Source organism: Nicotiana tabacum, chromosome 4 (genome assembly GCF_000715075.1).
Source record: "Nicotiana tabacum cultivar K326 chromosome 4, ASM71507v2, whole genome shotgun sequence".
Lineage (NCBI taxonomy): Eukaryota > Viridiplantae > Streptophyta > Magnoliopsida > Solanales > Solanaceae > Nicotiana > Nicotiana tabacum.
In genome coordinates, this window is record NC_134083.1 from 134,479,671 (window position 1) to 134,497,505 (window position 17,835).

Genomic DNA, 17,835 nt, shown 5'->3' on the forward strand with positions numbered 1-17,835 from the left:
CGGTCCAAATCCGAAGGCTTAAACCTCCATTTAGGGACTAAGTATCCCAAAACACTCCAAAAACCAAAACAAACCCTCCTGGTAAGCCACAATAATAGAAATAGGTAAGGGAGAAGCAGTTAATAGGGGATCGGGGATATAACTCTCAAAACGTTCGGCCGGGTCATTACAACGTCGCAACGATATAGCGCTTGGGCTGAAAGGAGCCCTCAAACAACATCAAACAACGCTAAATTCACGAATCATCCCCGATTCAAACATAAAGAACTTGAAACTTCCAATTCCGACAACCGATGCCGAAACCAACCAAACCATGTCCGATTGACCCCAAATTTTACACACATGTCATATTCAACCTTACGAATCTACTCAAACTTCCGGAATTGGGACCGACCCCGATATCAAAAAGTCCACTACCGGTCAAAATCTCCAAAACTTTGACTTTCTCCATTTCAAGCCTAAATGATCTACATACCTCCAAAACACTATCCGGACATGCCCATAAGTCCAAAATCACCTAACGGAACCGACAGAACTCCATTCCAGAGTCGGCTTCACACAGTTTCGACTGTGGTCCAAATCCTAAGGCTTAAACCTCTATTTAGGGACTAAGTATCCCAAAACACTCCAAAAACCAAAACGAACCCTCCCGGCAAGACACAATAGCAGAAATAGGTATGAGAGAAGCAGTTAATAGGGGATCAGGGCTATAACTCTCGTAACGACCGGCCGAGTCATTACAACATCTCAACGATATAGCGCTTGGGCTGAAAGGAGCCCTCAAACCACATCAAACAATGCTAAATTCACGAATCATCCCCCGATTCAAACTTAAAGAACTTGAAACTTCCAATTCCGACAACCGATGCCGAAACCAACCAAACCACGTCCGATTGACTCCAAATTTTGCACACATGTCATATTCAACCCTACGGACCTACTCCAACTTTCGGAATTGGGACCGACCCCGATATCAAAAAGTCCACTACCGGTCAAAATCTCCAAAACTTTGACTTTTGCCATTTCAAGCCTAAATGAGCTACAGACCTCCAAAACACTATCCGGACATGCCCATAAGTCCAAAATAACCTTACGGAGCTAACGAAACTCCATTCCAGAGTCGGCTTCACGTAGTTTTGACTGCGATCCAAATCCTAAGGCTTAAACCTCCATTTAGGGACTAAGTATTCCAAAACACTCCAAAAACCAAAACGAACCCTCCCGGACTGACACAATAGCAGAAATAGGTATGAGAGAAGCAGATAATAAGGGATCGGGGCTATAACTCTCAAAACGACCGGCCGGGTCATTACAACGTCGCAACGATATAGCGCTTGGGCTGAAAGGAGCCCTCAAACCGCATCAAACAATGCTAAATTCACGAATCATCCCCCGATTCAAACTTAAAGAACTTGAAACTTCCAATTCCGACAACCGATGCCGAAACCAACAAAACAACGTCCGATTGACTCCAAATTTTGCACACATGTCATATTCAACCCTACGGACCTACTCCAACTTTCGAAATTGGGACCGACCCCGATATCAAAAAGTCCACTATCGGTCAAAATCTCCAAAACCTTGACTTTCCCCATTTCAAGCCTAAATGAGCTACAGACCTCCAAAATACTATCCGGACATGCCCATAAGTCCAAAATCACCTTACGGAGCTAACAGAACTCCATTTCAGAGTCGGCTTCACATAGTTCTAACTGCGGTCCAAATCCTAAGGCTTAACCTCCATTTAGGGACTAAGTATTCCAAAAAACTCCAAAAACCAAAACGAACCCTCCTGGTTAGCCACATTAGAAGAAATAGGTAAGGGAGAAGCAGTTAATAGGGGATCGGGGATATAACTCTCGAAACGACCGGCCGGGTCATTACAACGTCACAACGATATAGTGCTTGGGCTGAAAGGAGCCCTCAAACAACATCAAAGAATGTTAAATTCACGAATCATCCCCCTGATTCAAACTTAAAGAACTTGAAACTTCCAATTCCGACAACCGATGCCGAAACAAACCAAACCATGTCCGATTGACTCCAAATTTTGCACACATGTCATATTAAACCCTACGGACCTACTCCAACTTCCGGAATTGGGACCGTCCCCGATATCAAAAAGTCCACTACCGGTCAAAATCTCCAAAACTTTGACTTTCGCCATTTCAAGACTAAATGAGCTACAGACCTCCGAAATACTATCCGGACATGCCCATAAGTCTAAAATCACCTTACGGAGCTAACAGAACTCCATTCCAGAGTCGGCTACACATAGTTCCGACTGTGGTCCAAATCCTAAGGCTTAAACCTCTATTTAGGGACTAAGTATTCCAAAACACTCCAAAAACCAAAACGAACCCTCCCGGCAAGACACAATAGCAGAAATAGGTATGAGAGAAGCAGTTAATAAGAGATTGGGGCTATAACTCTCGAAACGACCATCCGGGTCATTACAACATCGCAACGATATAGCACTTGGGCTGAAAGGAGCCCTCAAAACACATCAAACAATGCAAAATTCACGAATCATCTCCCGATTCAAACTTAAAGAACTTGAAACTTCCAATTCCGACAACCGATGCCAAAACCAACCAAACCACGTCCGATTGACTCCAAATTTTGCACACATGTCATATTCAGTCCTACGGACCTACTCCAACTTCCGGAATTGGGACCGACCCCGATATCAAAAAGTCCACTACCGGTCAAAATCTCCAAAACTTTGACTTTCGCCATTTCAAGCCTAAATGAGCTACAGACCACAAAAACACTATCCGGACATGCCCATAAGTCCAAAATCACCTTACAGAGCTAACAGAACTCCATTTCAGAGTCGGCTTCACATAGTTCCGACTGCGGTCCAAATCCTAAGTCTTAAACCTCCATTTAGGGACTAAGTATCCCAAAACACTCCAAAAACCAAAACGAACCCTCCCGGCAAGACACAATAGCAGAAATAGGTAAGGGAGAAGCAGTTAATAGGGGATCGGGGATATAACTCTCAAAACGACCGGCCGGGTCATTACAACGTCGCAACGATATAGCGCTTGGGCTGAAAGGAGCCCTCAAACAACATCAAACAACGCTAAATTCACGAATCATCCCCCGATTCAAACATAAAGAACTTGAAACTTCCAATTCCGACAACCGATGCCGAAACCAACCAAACCATGTCCGATTGACCCCAAATTTTACACACATGTCATATTCAACCTTACGAACCTACACAAACTTCCGGAATTGGGACCGACCCCGATATCAAAAAGTCCACTTCCGGTCAAAATCTCCAAAACTTTGACTTTCTCCATTTCAAGCCTAAATGATCTACAGACCTCCAAAACACTATCCGGACATGCCCATAAGTCCAAGATCACCTAACGGAATCGACAGAACTCCATTCCAGAGTCGGCTTCACACAGTTTCGACTGTGGTCCAAATCCTAAGGCTTAAGCCTCTATTTAGGGACTAAGTATCCCAAAACACTCCAAAAACCAAAACGAACCCTCCCGGCAAGACACAATAGCAGAAATAGGTAAGGGAGAAGCAGTTAATAGGGGATCGGGGATATAACTCTCGAAACGACCGGCCGGGTCATTACAACGTCGCAACAATATAGCGCTTGGGCTGAAAGGAGCCCTCAAACAACATCAAACAACGCTAAATTCACGAATCATCCCCCGATTCAAACTTAAAGAACTTGAAACTTCCAATTCCGACAACCGATGCCGAAACCAACAAAACAACGTCCGATTGACTCCAAATTTTGCACACATGTCATATTCAACCCTACGGACCTACTCAAACTTCCAAAATTGGGACCGACCCCGATATCAAAAAGTCCACTTCCGGTCAAAATCTCCAAAACCTTGACTTTCGCCATTTCAAGCCTAAATGAGCTACAGACCTCTAAAACACTATCCGAACATGCCCATAAGTCCAAAATCACCTAACAGAACCGACAGAATTCCATACCAGAGTCGGCTTCACACAGTTTCGACTGTGGTCCAAATCCTAAGGCATAAACCTCTATTTAGGGACTAAGTATCCCAAAACACTCCAAAAACCAAAACGAACCCTCCCGGCAAGACACAATAGCAGAAATAGGTATGAGAGAAGCAGATAATAAGGGATCGGGGCTATAACTCTCAAAACGACCGGCCGGGTCATTACAACGTCGCAACGATATAGCGCTTGGGCTGAAAGGAGCCCTCAAACCGCATCAAACAATGCTAAATTCACGAATCATCCCCCGATTCAAACTTAAAGAACTTGAAACTTCCAATTCCGACAACCGATGCCAAAACCAACCAAACCACGTCCGATTGACTCCAAATTTTGCACACATGTCATATTCAGTCCTACGGACCTACTCCAACTTCCGGAATTGGGACCGACCCCGATATCAAAAAGTCCACTACCGGTCAAAATCTCCAAAACTTTGACTTTCGCCATTTCAAGCCTAAATGAGCTACAGACCACAAAAACACTATCCGGACATGCCCATAAGTCCAAAATCACCTTACAGAGCTAACAGAACTCCATTTCAGAGTCGGCTTCACATAGTTCCGACTGCGGTCCAAATCCTAAGTCTTAAACCTCCATTTAGGGACTAAGTATCCCAAAACACTCCAAAAACCAAAACGAACCCTCCCGGCAAGACACAATAGCAGAAATAGGTAAGGGAGAAGCAGTTAATAGGGGATCGGGGATATAACTCTCAAAACGACCGGCCGGGTCATTACAACGTCGCAACGATATAGCGCTTGGGCTGAAAGGAGCCCTCAAACAACATCAAACAACGCTAAATTCACGAATCATCCCCCGATTCAAACATAAAGAACTTGAAACTTCCAATTCCGACAACCGATGCCGAAACCAACCAAACCATGTCATATTGACCCCAAATTTTACACACATGTCATATTCAACCTTACGAACCTACACAAACTTCCGGAATTGGGACCGACCCCGATATCAAAAAGTCCACTTCCGGTCAAAATCTCCAAAACTTTGACTTTCTCCATTTCAAGCCTAAATGATCTATAGACCTCCAAAACACTATCCGGACATGCCCATAAGTCCAAGATCACCTAACGGAATCGACAGAACTCCATTCCAGAGTCGGCTTCACACAGTTTCGACTGTGGTCCAAATCCTAAGGCTTAAGCCTCTATTTAGGGACTAAGTATCCCAAAACACTCCAAAAACCAAAACGAACCCTCCCGGCAAGACACAATAGCAGAAATAGGTAAGGGAGAAGCAGTTAATAGGGGATCGGGGATATAACTCTCGAAACGACCGGCCGGGTCATTACAACGTCGCAACAATATAGCGCTTGGGCTGAAAGGAGCCCTCAAACAACATCAAACAACGCTAAATTCACGAATCATCCCCCGATTCAAACTTAAAGAACTTGAAACTTCCAATTCCGACAACCGATGCCGAAACCAACAAAACAACGTCCGATTGACTCCAAATTTTGCACACATGTCATATTCAACCCTACGGACCTACTCAAACTTCCAAAATTGGGACCGACCCCGATATCAAAAAGTCCACTTCCGGTCAAAATCTCCAAAACCTTGACTTTCGCCATTTCAAGCCTAAATGAGCTACAGACCTCTAAAACACTATCCGAACATGCCCATAAGTCCAAAATCACCTAACAGAACCGACAGAATTCCATACCAGAGTCGGCTTCACACAGTTTCGACTGTGGTCCAAATCCTAAGGCATAAACCTCTATTTAGGGACTAAGTATCCCAAAACACTCCAAAAACCAAAACGAACCCTCCCGGCAAGACACAATAGCAGAAATAGGTATGAGAGAAGCAGATAATAAGGGATCGGGGCTATAACTCTCAAAACGACCGGCCGGGTCATTACAACGTCGCAACGATATAGCGCTTGGGCTGAAAGGAGCCCTCAAACCGCATCAAACAATGCTAAATTCACGAATCATCCCCCGATTCAAACTTAAAGAACTTGAAACTTCCAATTCCGACAACCGATGCCGAAACCAACAAAACAACGTCCGATTGACTCCAAATTTTGCACACATGTCATATTCAACCCTACGGACCTACTCCAACTTTTGGAATTGGGACCGACCCCGATATCAAAAAGTCCACTATCGGTCAAAATCTCCAAAACCTTAACTTTCGCCATTTCAAGCCTAAATGAGCTACAGACCTCCAAAACACTATCCGGACATGCCCATAAGTCCAAAATCACCTTACGGAGCTAACGGAACTCCATTCCACAGTCGGCTTCACATAGTTTCGACTGCGGTCCAAATCCTAAGGCTTAAACCTCCATTTAGGGACTAAGTATCCCAAAACACTCCAAAAACCAAAACCAACCCTCCTGGTAAGCCACAATAGCAGAAATTGGTATGGGAGAAGCAGTTAATAGGGGATCGGGGATATAACTCTCGAAACGACCGGCCAGGTCATTACAACGTCGTAACGATATAGCGCTTGGGCGGAAAGGATCCCTCAAACAACATCAAACAACGCTAAATTCACGAATCATCCCCCGATTCAAACTTAAAGAACTTGAAACTTCCAATTCTGACAACCGATGCCGAAACCAACCAAACCATGTCCGATTGACCCCAAATTTTACACATATGTCATATTCAACCTTACGGACCTACTCCAACTTCCGGAATTGGGACTGACCCTGTTATCAAAAAGTCCACTACCGGTCAAAATCTCCAAAACTTTGACTTTCGCCATTTCAAGCCTAAATGAGCTACAGACCACAAAAACACTATCCGGACATGCCCATAAGTCCAAAATCACCTTACAGAGCTAACAGAACTCCATTTCAGAGTCGGCTTCAGATAGTTCCGACTGCGGTCCAAATCCTAAGTCTTAAACCTCCATTTAGGGACTAAGTATCCCAAAACACTCCAAAAACCAAAACGAACCCTCCTGGTAAGCCACAATAGCAGAAATAGGTATGGGAGAAGCAGTTAATAGGGGATCGGGGATATAACTCTCGAAACGACCGGCGGGGTCATTACAACGTCGCAACAATATAGCGCTTGGGCTGAAAGGAGCCCTCAAACAACATCAAACAACGTTATATTCATGAATCATCCCCTGATTCAACGTCACAACGATATAACTCTCGAAACGACCGGCCGGGTCATTACAACGACACAACGATATAGCGCTTGGGCTGAAAGGAGCCCTCAAACCACATCAAACAATGCTAAATTCACGAATCATCCCCCGATTTAAACTTAAAGAACTTGAAACTTCCAATTCCGACAACCGATGCCGAAACCAACCAAACCACGTCCGATTGACTCCAAATTTTGCACACATGTCATATTCAACCCTACGGACCTACTCCAACTTTCGGAATTGGGACCGACCCCGATATCAAAAAGTCCACTACCGGTCAAAATCTCCAAAACTTTGACTTTTGCCATTTCAAGCCTAAATGAGCTACAGACCTCCAAAACACTATCCGGATATGCCCATAAGTCCAAAATCACCTTATGGAGTTAACGGAACTCCATTCCACTGTCGGCTTCACATAGTTCCGACTGCGGTCCAAATCCTAAGGCTTAAACCTCCATTTAGGGACTAAGTATCCCAAAACACTCCAAAAACCAAAACGAACCCTCCTGGTAAGCCACAATAGCAGAAATAGGTATGAGAGAAGCAGTTAATAGGGGATCGGGGATATAACTCTCAAAATGACCGGCCGGGTCATTACAACGTCACAACAATATAGCGCTTGGGCTGAAAGGAGCCCTCAAACAACATCAAACAATGCTAAATTCACGAATCATCCCTCGATTCAAACTTAAAGAACTTGAAACTTCCAATTCCGACAACCGATGCCGAAACCAACCAAACCATGTCCGATTGACCCCAAATTTTTCACACATGTCATATTCAACCCTACAGACCTACTCAAACTTCCGGAATTGGGACCGACCCCAATATCAAAAAGTGCACTTCCGGTCAAAATCTCTAAAACTTTGACTTTCTCCATTTCAAGCCTAAATGAGTTACATACCTCCAAAACACTATCCGGACATGCCCATAAGTCGAAAATCACCTAACGTAACCTACGGAACTCCATTCCAGAGTCGGCTTCACACAGTTCCGACTGTGGTCCAAATCCTAAGGCTTAAACCTCTATTTAGGGACTAAGTATCCCAAAACACTCCAAAAACCAAAACGAACCCTCCTGGTAAGCCACAATAGCAGAAATAGGTATGGGAGAAGTAGTTAATAGGGGATCGGGGATATAACTCTCGAAACGACCGGCCGGGTCATTACAACGTCGCAACAATATAGCGCTTGGGCTGAAAGGAGCCCTCAAACAACATCAAACAATGCTAAATTCACGAATCATCCCCCGATTCAAACTTAAAGAACTTGAAACTTCCAATTCCGACAACCGATGCCGAAACTAACCAAACCATGTCCGATTGACCCCAAAATTTTCACACATGTCATATTCAACCTTACGGACCTACTCAAACATCCGGAATTGGGACCGACCCCGATATCAAAAAGTCCACTTCCGGTCAAAATCTCTAAAACTTTGACTTTCTCCATTTCATGCCTAAATGAGCTACATACCTCTAAAACACTATCCGGACATGCCCATAATTCCAAAATCACCTTACGGAGCTAACAGAACTCCATTCCACAGTCGGCTACACATAGTTCCGATTGCGGTCTAAATCCTAAGTCTTAAACATCCATTTAGGGACTAAGTATCCCAAAACACTCCAAAAACCAAAACGAACCCTCCTGGTAAGCCACAATAGCAGAAATAGGTATGGGAGAAGCAGTTAATAGGGGATCGGGGATATAACTCTCAAAACGACCGGCCGGGTCATTACAACGTCGCAACAATATAGCGCTTGGGCTGAAAGGAGCCCTCAAACAACATCAAACAACGCTAAATTCATGAATCATCCCCCGATTCAAACTTAAAGAACTTGAAACTTCCAATTCCGACAACCGATGCCGAAACCAACCAAACCATGTCCGATTGACCCCACATTTTTCACACTTGTCATATTCAACCCTATGGACCTACTCAAACTTCAGGAATTGGGACCGACCCCGATATCAAAAAGTCCACTACCGGTCAAAATCTCTAAAACTTTGACTTTCTCCATTTCATGCCTAAATGAGCTACATACCTCTAAAACACTATCCGGCCCATAAGTCCAAAATCACCTAACGGAACCGACGGAACTCCATTCCAGAGTCGGCTTCACACAGTTTCGACTGTGGTCCAAATCCTAAGGCTTAAACCTCTATTTAGGGACTAAGTATCCCAAAACACTCCAAAAACCAAAACGAACCCTCCCGGCAAGACACAATAGCAGAAATAGGTATGAGAGAAGCAGTTAATAGGGGATCGAGGCTATAACTCTCGAAACGACCGGCCGGATCATTACAACGTCGCAACGATATAGCGTTTGGGCTGAAAGGAGCCCTCAAACCACATCAAACAATGCTAAATTCACGAATCATCCCCCGATTCAAACTTAAAGAACTTGAAACTTCCAATTCCGACAACCGATGCCGAAACCAACCAAACCACGTCCGATTGACTCCAAATTTTGCACACATGTCACATTCAAGCCTACGGACCTACTCCAACTTCCGGAATTGGGACCGACCCCGATATCAAAAAGTCCACTATCGGTCAAAATTTTCAAAACTTTGACTTTCGCCATTTCAAGCCTAAATGAGCGACAGACCTCCAAAACACTATCCGGACATGCCCATAAGTCCAAAATCACCTTACGGAGCTAACGAAACTCCATTCCAGAGTCGGCTTCACATAGTTCCGACTGTGGTCCAAATCCTAAGTCTTAAACATCCATTTAGGGACTAAGTATCCCAAAACACTCCAAAAACCAAAACGAACCCTCCTGGTAAGCCACAATAGCAGAAATAGGTATGGGAGAAGCAGTTAATAGGGGATCGGGGATATAACTCTCAAAACGACCGGCCGGGTCATTACAACGTCGCAACAATATAGCGCTTGGGCTGAAAGGAGCCCTCAAACAACATCAAACAACGTTAAATTCACGAATCATCCCCCGATTCAAACTTAAAGAACTTGAAACATCCAATTCCGACAACCGATGCCGAAACCAACCAAACCATGTCCGATTGACCCCACATTTTTCACACTTGTCATATTCAACCCTACAGACCTACTCAAACTTCCGGAATTGGGACCGACCCCGATATCAAAAGTCCACTACCGGTCAAAATCTCTAAAACTTTGACTTTCTCCGTTTCAAGCCTAAATGAGCTACATACAACCAAAACAATATCCGGACATGCCCATATGTCCAAAATCACCTAACGGAACCGACAGAACTCCATTCCAGAGTCGGCTTCACACAGTTTCGACTGTGGTCCAAATCCTAAGGGTTAAACCTCTATTTAGGGACTAAGTATTCCAAAACACTCCAAAAACTAAAACGAACCCTCCCGACAAGACACAATAGCAGAAATAGGTATGAGAGAAGCAGTTAATAAGGGATCGGGGCTATAACTCTCGAAACGACCGGCCGGGTCATTACGATGTCGCAACGATATAGCGCTTGGGCTGAAAGGAGCCCTCAAACAACATCAAAGAATGTTAAATTCACGAATCATCCCCCTGATTCAAACTTAAAGAACTTGAAACTTCCAATTCCGACAACCGATGCCGAAACAAACCAAACCATGTCCGATTGACTCCAAATTTTGCACACATGTCATATTCAACTCTACGGACCTACTCCAACTTTCGGAATTGGGACCGTCCCCGATATCAAAAAGTCCACTACCGGTCAAAATCTCCAAAACTTTGACTTTCGCCATTTCAAGACTAAATGAGCTACAGACCTCCGAAATACTATCCGGACATGCCCATAAGTCCAAAATCACCTTACGGAGCTAACGGAACTCCATTCCAGAGTCGGCTTCACATAGTTCCGACTGTGGTCCAAATCCTAAGGCTTAAACCTCTATTTAGGGACTAAGTATTCCAAAACACTCCAAAAACCAAAACGAACCCTCCCGGCAAGACACAATAGCAGAAATAGGTATGAGAGAAGCAGTTAATAAGGGATTGGGGCTATAACTCTCGAAACGACCGTCCGGGTCATTACAACATCGCAACGATATAGCACTTGGGCTGAAAGGAGCCCTCAAAACACATCAAACAATGCAAAATTCACGAATCATCTCCCGATTCAAACTTAAAGAACTTGAAACTTCCAATTCCGACAACCGATGCCAAAACCAACCAAACCACGTCCGATAGACTCCAAATTTTGCACACATGTCATATTCAGTCCTACGGACATACTCCAACTTCCGGAATTGGGACCGACCTCGATATCAAAAAGTCCACTACCGGTCAAAATCTCCAAAACTTTGACTTTCGCCATTTCAAGCCTAAATGAGCTACAGACCTCCAAAACACAATGCGGACATGCCCATAAGTCCAAAATCACCATACGGAGCTAACGAAACTCCATTCCAGTGTCGGCTTCACATAGTTCCGACTGCGGTCTAAATCCTAAGGCTTAAACCTCCATTTAGGGACTAAGTATCCCAAAACACTCCAAAAACCAAAACAAACCCTCCTGGTAAGCCACAATAATAGAAATAGGTAAGGGAGAAGCAGTTAATAGGGGATCGGGGATATAACTCTCAAAACGACCGGCCGGGTCATTACAACATCGCAACGATATAGCGCTTGGGCTGAAAGGAGCCCTCAAACAACATCAAACAACGCTAAATTCACGAATCATCCCCCGATTCAAACATAAAGAACTTGAAACTTCCAATTCCGACAACCGATGCCGAAACCAACCAAACCATGTCCGATTGACCCCAAATTTTACACACATGTCATATTCAACCTTACGAACCTACTCAAACTTCCGGAATTGGGACCGACCCCGATATCAAAAAGTCCACTACCGGTCAAAATCTCCAAAACTTTGACTTTCTCCATTTCAAGCCTAAATGATCTACATACCTCCAAAACACTATCCGGACATGCCCATAAGTCCAAAATCACCTAATGGAATCGACAGAACTCCATTCCAGAGTCGGCTTCACACAGTTTCGACTGTGGTCCAAATCCTAAGGCTTAAACCTCTATTTAGGGACTAAGTATCCCAAAACACTCCAAAAACCAAAACGAACCCTCCCGGCAAGACACAATAGTAGAAATAGGTATGAGAGAAGCAGATAATAAGGGATCGGGGCTATAACTCTCGAAACGCCCGGCCGAGTCATTATAACGTCTCAACGATATAGCGCTTGGGCTGAAAGGAGCCCTCAAACCACATCAAACAACGCTAAATTCACGAATCATCCCCCGATTCAAACTTAAAGAGCTTGAAACTTCTAATTCCGACAACCGATGCCGAAACCAACTAAACCACGTCCGATTGACTCCAAATTTTGCACACATGTCATATTCAACCCTACGGACCTACTCCAACTTCCGGAATTGGGACCGACCCCGATATCAAAAAGTCCACTATCGGTCAAAATCTCCAAACCTTTGACTTTCTCCATTTCAAGCCTAAATGAGCTACAGACCTCCAAAACACTATCCGGACATGCCCATAAGTCCAAAATCACCTAACGGAACCGACGGAACTCCATTCCAGAGTCGGCTTCACACAGTTTCGACTGTGGTCCAAATCCTAAGGGTTAAACCTCTATTTAGGGACTAAGTATTCCAAAACACTCCAAAAACTAAAACGAACCCTCCCGACAGGACACAATAGCAGAAATAAGTATAAGAGAAGCAGTTAATAAGGGATCGGGGCTATAACTCTCGAAACGACCGGCCGGGTCATTACGACATCGCAACGATATAGCGCTTGGGCTGAAAGGAGCCCTCAAACAACATCAAATAATGCTAAATTCACGAATCATCCCCCGATTCAAACTTAAAGAACTTGAAACTTCCAATTCCGACAACCGATGCCGAAACCAACCAAAACATGTCCGATTGACTCCAAATTTTGTACATATGTCATATTCAACCCTACGGACCTACTCCAACTACCAGAATTGGGACCGACCCCGATATCAAAAAGTCCACTATCGGTCAAAATCTCCAAACCTTTGACTTTCTCCATTTCAAGCCTAAATGAGCTACAGACCTCCAAAACACTATCCGGACATGCCCATAAGTCCAAAATCACCTAACGGAACCGACGGAACTCCATTCCAGAGTCGGTATCACACAGTTTCGACTGTGGTCCATATCCTAAGGCTTAAACCTCTATTTAGGGACTAAGTATTCCAAAACACTCCAAAAACCAAAACGAACCCTCCCGGCAAGACACAATAGCAGAAATAGGTATGAGAGAAGCAGTTAATAAGGGATCGAGGCTATAACTCTCGAAATGACCGGCCGGGTTATTACGACATCGCAATGATATAGCGCTTGGGCTGAAAGGAGCCCTCAAACAACATCAAATAATACTAAATTCAAGAATCATCCCTCGATTCAAACTTAAAGAACTTGAAACTTCCAATTCCGACAACCGATGCCGAAACCAACTAAACTACGTCCGATTGACTCCAAATTTTGCACACATGTCATATTCAACCCTACGGACCTACTCCAACTTCCGGAATTGGGACCGACCCTGATATCAAAAAGTCCACTACCGGTCAAAATCTCCAAAACTTTGACTTTCGCCATTTCAAGCCTAAATGAGCTACAGACCTCCAAAACACTATCCGGACATGCCCATAAGTCCAAAATCACCTTATAGAGCTAACGGAACTCCATTCTAGAGTCGGCTTCACACAGTTTCGACTGTGGTCCAAATCCTAAGGGTTAAACCTCTATTTAGGGACTAAGTATTCCAAAACACTCCAAAAACTAAAACGAACCCTCCCGATAGGACACAATAGCAGAAATAGGTATGAGAGAAGCAGTTAATAGGGGATCGGGGCTATAACTCTCGAAACGACCGGCCGGATCATTACAACGTCGCAACGATATAGCGTTTGGGCTGAAAGGAGCCCTCAAACCACATCAAACAATGCTAAATTCACGAATCATCCCCCGATTCAAACTTAAAGAACTTGAAACTTCCAATTCCGACAACCGATGCCGAAACCAACCAAACCACGTCCGATTGACTCCAAATTTTGCACACATGTCACATTCAACCCTACGGAGCTACTCCAACTTCCGGAATTGGGACCGACCCCGATATCAAAAAGTCCACTATCGGTCAAAATCTCCAAACCTTTGACTTTCTCCATTTCAAGCCTAAATGAGCTACAGACCTCCAAAACACTATCCGGACATGCCCATAAGTCCAAAATCACCTAACGGAACCGACGGAACTCCATTCCAGAGTCGGCTTCACACAGTTTCGACTGTGGTCCAAATCCTAAGGGTTAAACCTCTATTTAGGGACTAAGTATTCCAAAACACTCCAAAAACTAAAACGAACCCTCCCGACAGGACACAATAGCAGAAATAAGTATAAGAGAAGCAGTTAATAAGGGATCGGGGCTATAACTCTCGAAACGACCGGCCGGGTCATTACGACATCGCAACGATATAGCGCTTGGGCTGAAAGGAGCCCTCAAACAACATCAAATAATGCTAAATTCACGAATCATCCCCCGATTCAAACTTAAAGAACTTGAAACTTCCAATTCCGACAACCGATGCCGAAACCAACCAAAACATGTCCGATTGACTCCAAATTTTGTACACATGTCATATTCAACCCTACGGACCTACTCCAACTATCAGAATTGGGACCGACTCCGATATCAAAAAGTCCACTATCGGTCAAAATCTCCAAACCTTTGACTTTCTCCATTTCAAGCCTAAATGAGCTACAGACCTCCAAAACACTATCCGGACATGCCCATAAGTCCAAAATCACCTAACGGAACCGACGGAACTCCATTCCAGAGTCGGCTTCACATAGTTCCGACTGTGGTCCAAATCCTAAGGCTTAAACCTCTATTTAGGGACTAAGTATTCCAAAACACTCCAAAAACCAAAACGAACCCTCCCGGCAAGACACAATAGCAGAAATAGGTATGAGAGAAGCAGTTAATAATGGATCGAGGCTATAACTCTCGAAATGACCGGCCGGGTCATTACGACATCGCAACGATATAGCGCTTGGGCTGAAAGGAGCCCTCAAACAACATCAAATAATGCTAAATTCACGAATCATCCCTCGATTCAAACTTAAAGAACTTGAAACTTCCAATTCCGACAACCGATGCCGAAACCAACTAAACTACGTCCGATTGACTCCACATTTTGCACACATGTCATATTCAACCCTACGGACCTACTCCAACTTCCGGAATTGGGACCGACCCCGATATCAAAAAGTCCACTACCGGTCAAAATCTCCAAAACTTTGACTTTCGCCATTTCAAGCCTAAATGAGCTACAGACCTCCAAAACACTATACGGACATGCCCATAAGTCCAAAATCACCTTACAGAGCTAACGGAACTCCATTCTAGAGTCGGCTTCACATAGTTCCGACTGTGGTCCAAATCCTAAGGCTGAAACCTCTATTTAGGGACTAAGTATTTCAAAACACTCCAAAAACCAAAACGAACCCTCCCGGCAAGACACAATAGCAGAAATAGGTATGAGAGAAGCAGTTAATAAGGGATCGGGGCTATAACTCTCGAAACGACCGGCCGGGTTATTACGACGTCGCAACGATATAGCGCTTGGGCTAAAAGGAGCCCTCAAACAACATCAAACAACGCTAAATTTACGAATCATCCCCCGATTTAAACTTAAAGAACTTGAAACTTCCAATTCCGACAACCGATGCCAAAACCAACCAAACCACGTCCGATTGACTCCAAATTTTGCACACATGTCATATTCAACCCTACGGACCTACTCCAACTTTCAGATTAGGACCGACCCCGATATCAAAAAGTCCACTACCGGTCAAAATCTCCAAAACTTTGACTTTCGCCATTTCAAGATTAAATGAGCTACAGACCTCCAAAACACTATCCGGACATGCCCATAAGTCCAAAATTACCTTACGGAGCTAACAGAACTCCATTCCAGAGTCGGCTTCACATAGTTCTGACTGATGTCCAAATCCTAAGGCTTAAACCTCCATTTAGGGACTAAGTATTCCAAAACACTCCAAAAACCAAAACGAACCCTCCTGGCAAGACACAATAGCAGAAATAGGTATGAGAGAAGCAGTTAATAAGGGATCGAGGCTATAACTCTCGAAACGACCGGCCGGGTCATTACGACGTCGCAACGATATAGCGCTTAGGCTGAAACGAGCCCTCAAACAACATCAAACAATGCTAAATTCACGAATCATCCCCCGATTAAAACTTAAAGAACTTGAAACTTCCAATTCTGACAACCGATGCCGAAACCAACCAAACCTCGTCCGATTGACTCCAAATTTTGCACACATGTCATATTCAGCCCTATGGACCTACTCTAACTTTCAGAATTGGGGCCGACCCCGATATCAAAAAGTCCACTACCGGTCAGAATCTCCAAAACTTTGACTTTCGCCATTTCAAGCCTAAATGAGCTACAGACCTCCAAAACACTATTCGGATATGCCCATAAGTCCAAAATCACCTTACGGAGCTAACAGAACTCCATTCCAGAGTCGGATTCGCTTAGTTCCGACTGAGGTCCAAATGCTAAGGCTTAAACCTCCATTTAGGGACTAAGTATCCCAAAACACTCCAAAAACCAATACGAACCCTCCCGGCAAGACACAATAGCAGAAATAGGTATGGGAGAAGCAGTTAATAGGGGATCGGGGTTATAACTCTCGAAACGACCGACCGGGTCATTACAACGTCACAACGATATAGCGCTTGGGCTGAAAGGAGCCCTCAAACCACATCAAACAACGCTAAATTCACGAATCATCCCCCGATTCAAACTTAAAGAACTTGAAACTTCCAATTCTGACAACCGATGCCGAAACCAACCAAACCATGTTCGATTAACCCCAAATTTTGCACACATGTCATATTCAACCCTACGGACCTACTCAAACTTCCGGAATTGGGACCGACCCCGATATAAAAAAGTCCACTACCGGTCAAAATCTTCAAAACTTTGACTTTCTCCATTTTAAGCCTAAATGAGCTACATACCTCCAAAACACTATCCGGACATGCCCATAAGTCCAAAATCACCTAACGGAACCGACGGAACTCCATTCCAGAGTCGGCTTCACACAGTTTCGATTGTGGTTTAAATCCTAAGGCTTAAACCTCTATTTTGGGACTAAGTATCCCAAAACACTCCAAAAACCAAAACATACCCTCTCGGCAAGACACAATAGTAGAAATAGGTATGAGAGAAGCAGTTAATAAGGGATCGGGGCTATAACTCTCGAAACGACCGGCCAAGTCCTTACAATGCCGCAACGATATAACGCTTGGGCTGAAAGGAGCCCCTCCGGAATCTGCACACCCCTAGTGAGTGCAGGTACCTATTGAGTGTGAGTAGTGAAGGATGAGAGCTGAGTGATTTGAGCTATTTTGACGAGTTGAGTGACTGTTGCCCTAAAAGGTTGTACTTGCTTTTTCATTTGTCGTTGTACTTAGTTGCTATCTGTCATTGTTGTAAAATATTTAGAAGATTCTATATCCGATTACCTGAACTTCAACTGTATAAAACTGATTGCACTTAAATTGCCGGATGTGAAAGCATGCTATTCTTTGCTAGAATTATTCAAAATGAACTGTAATTGTATAGCTCGTCATTGCTTCTTAGTTCCTTATTTATTTTTGTTAC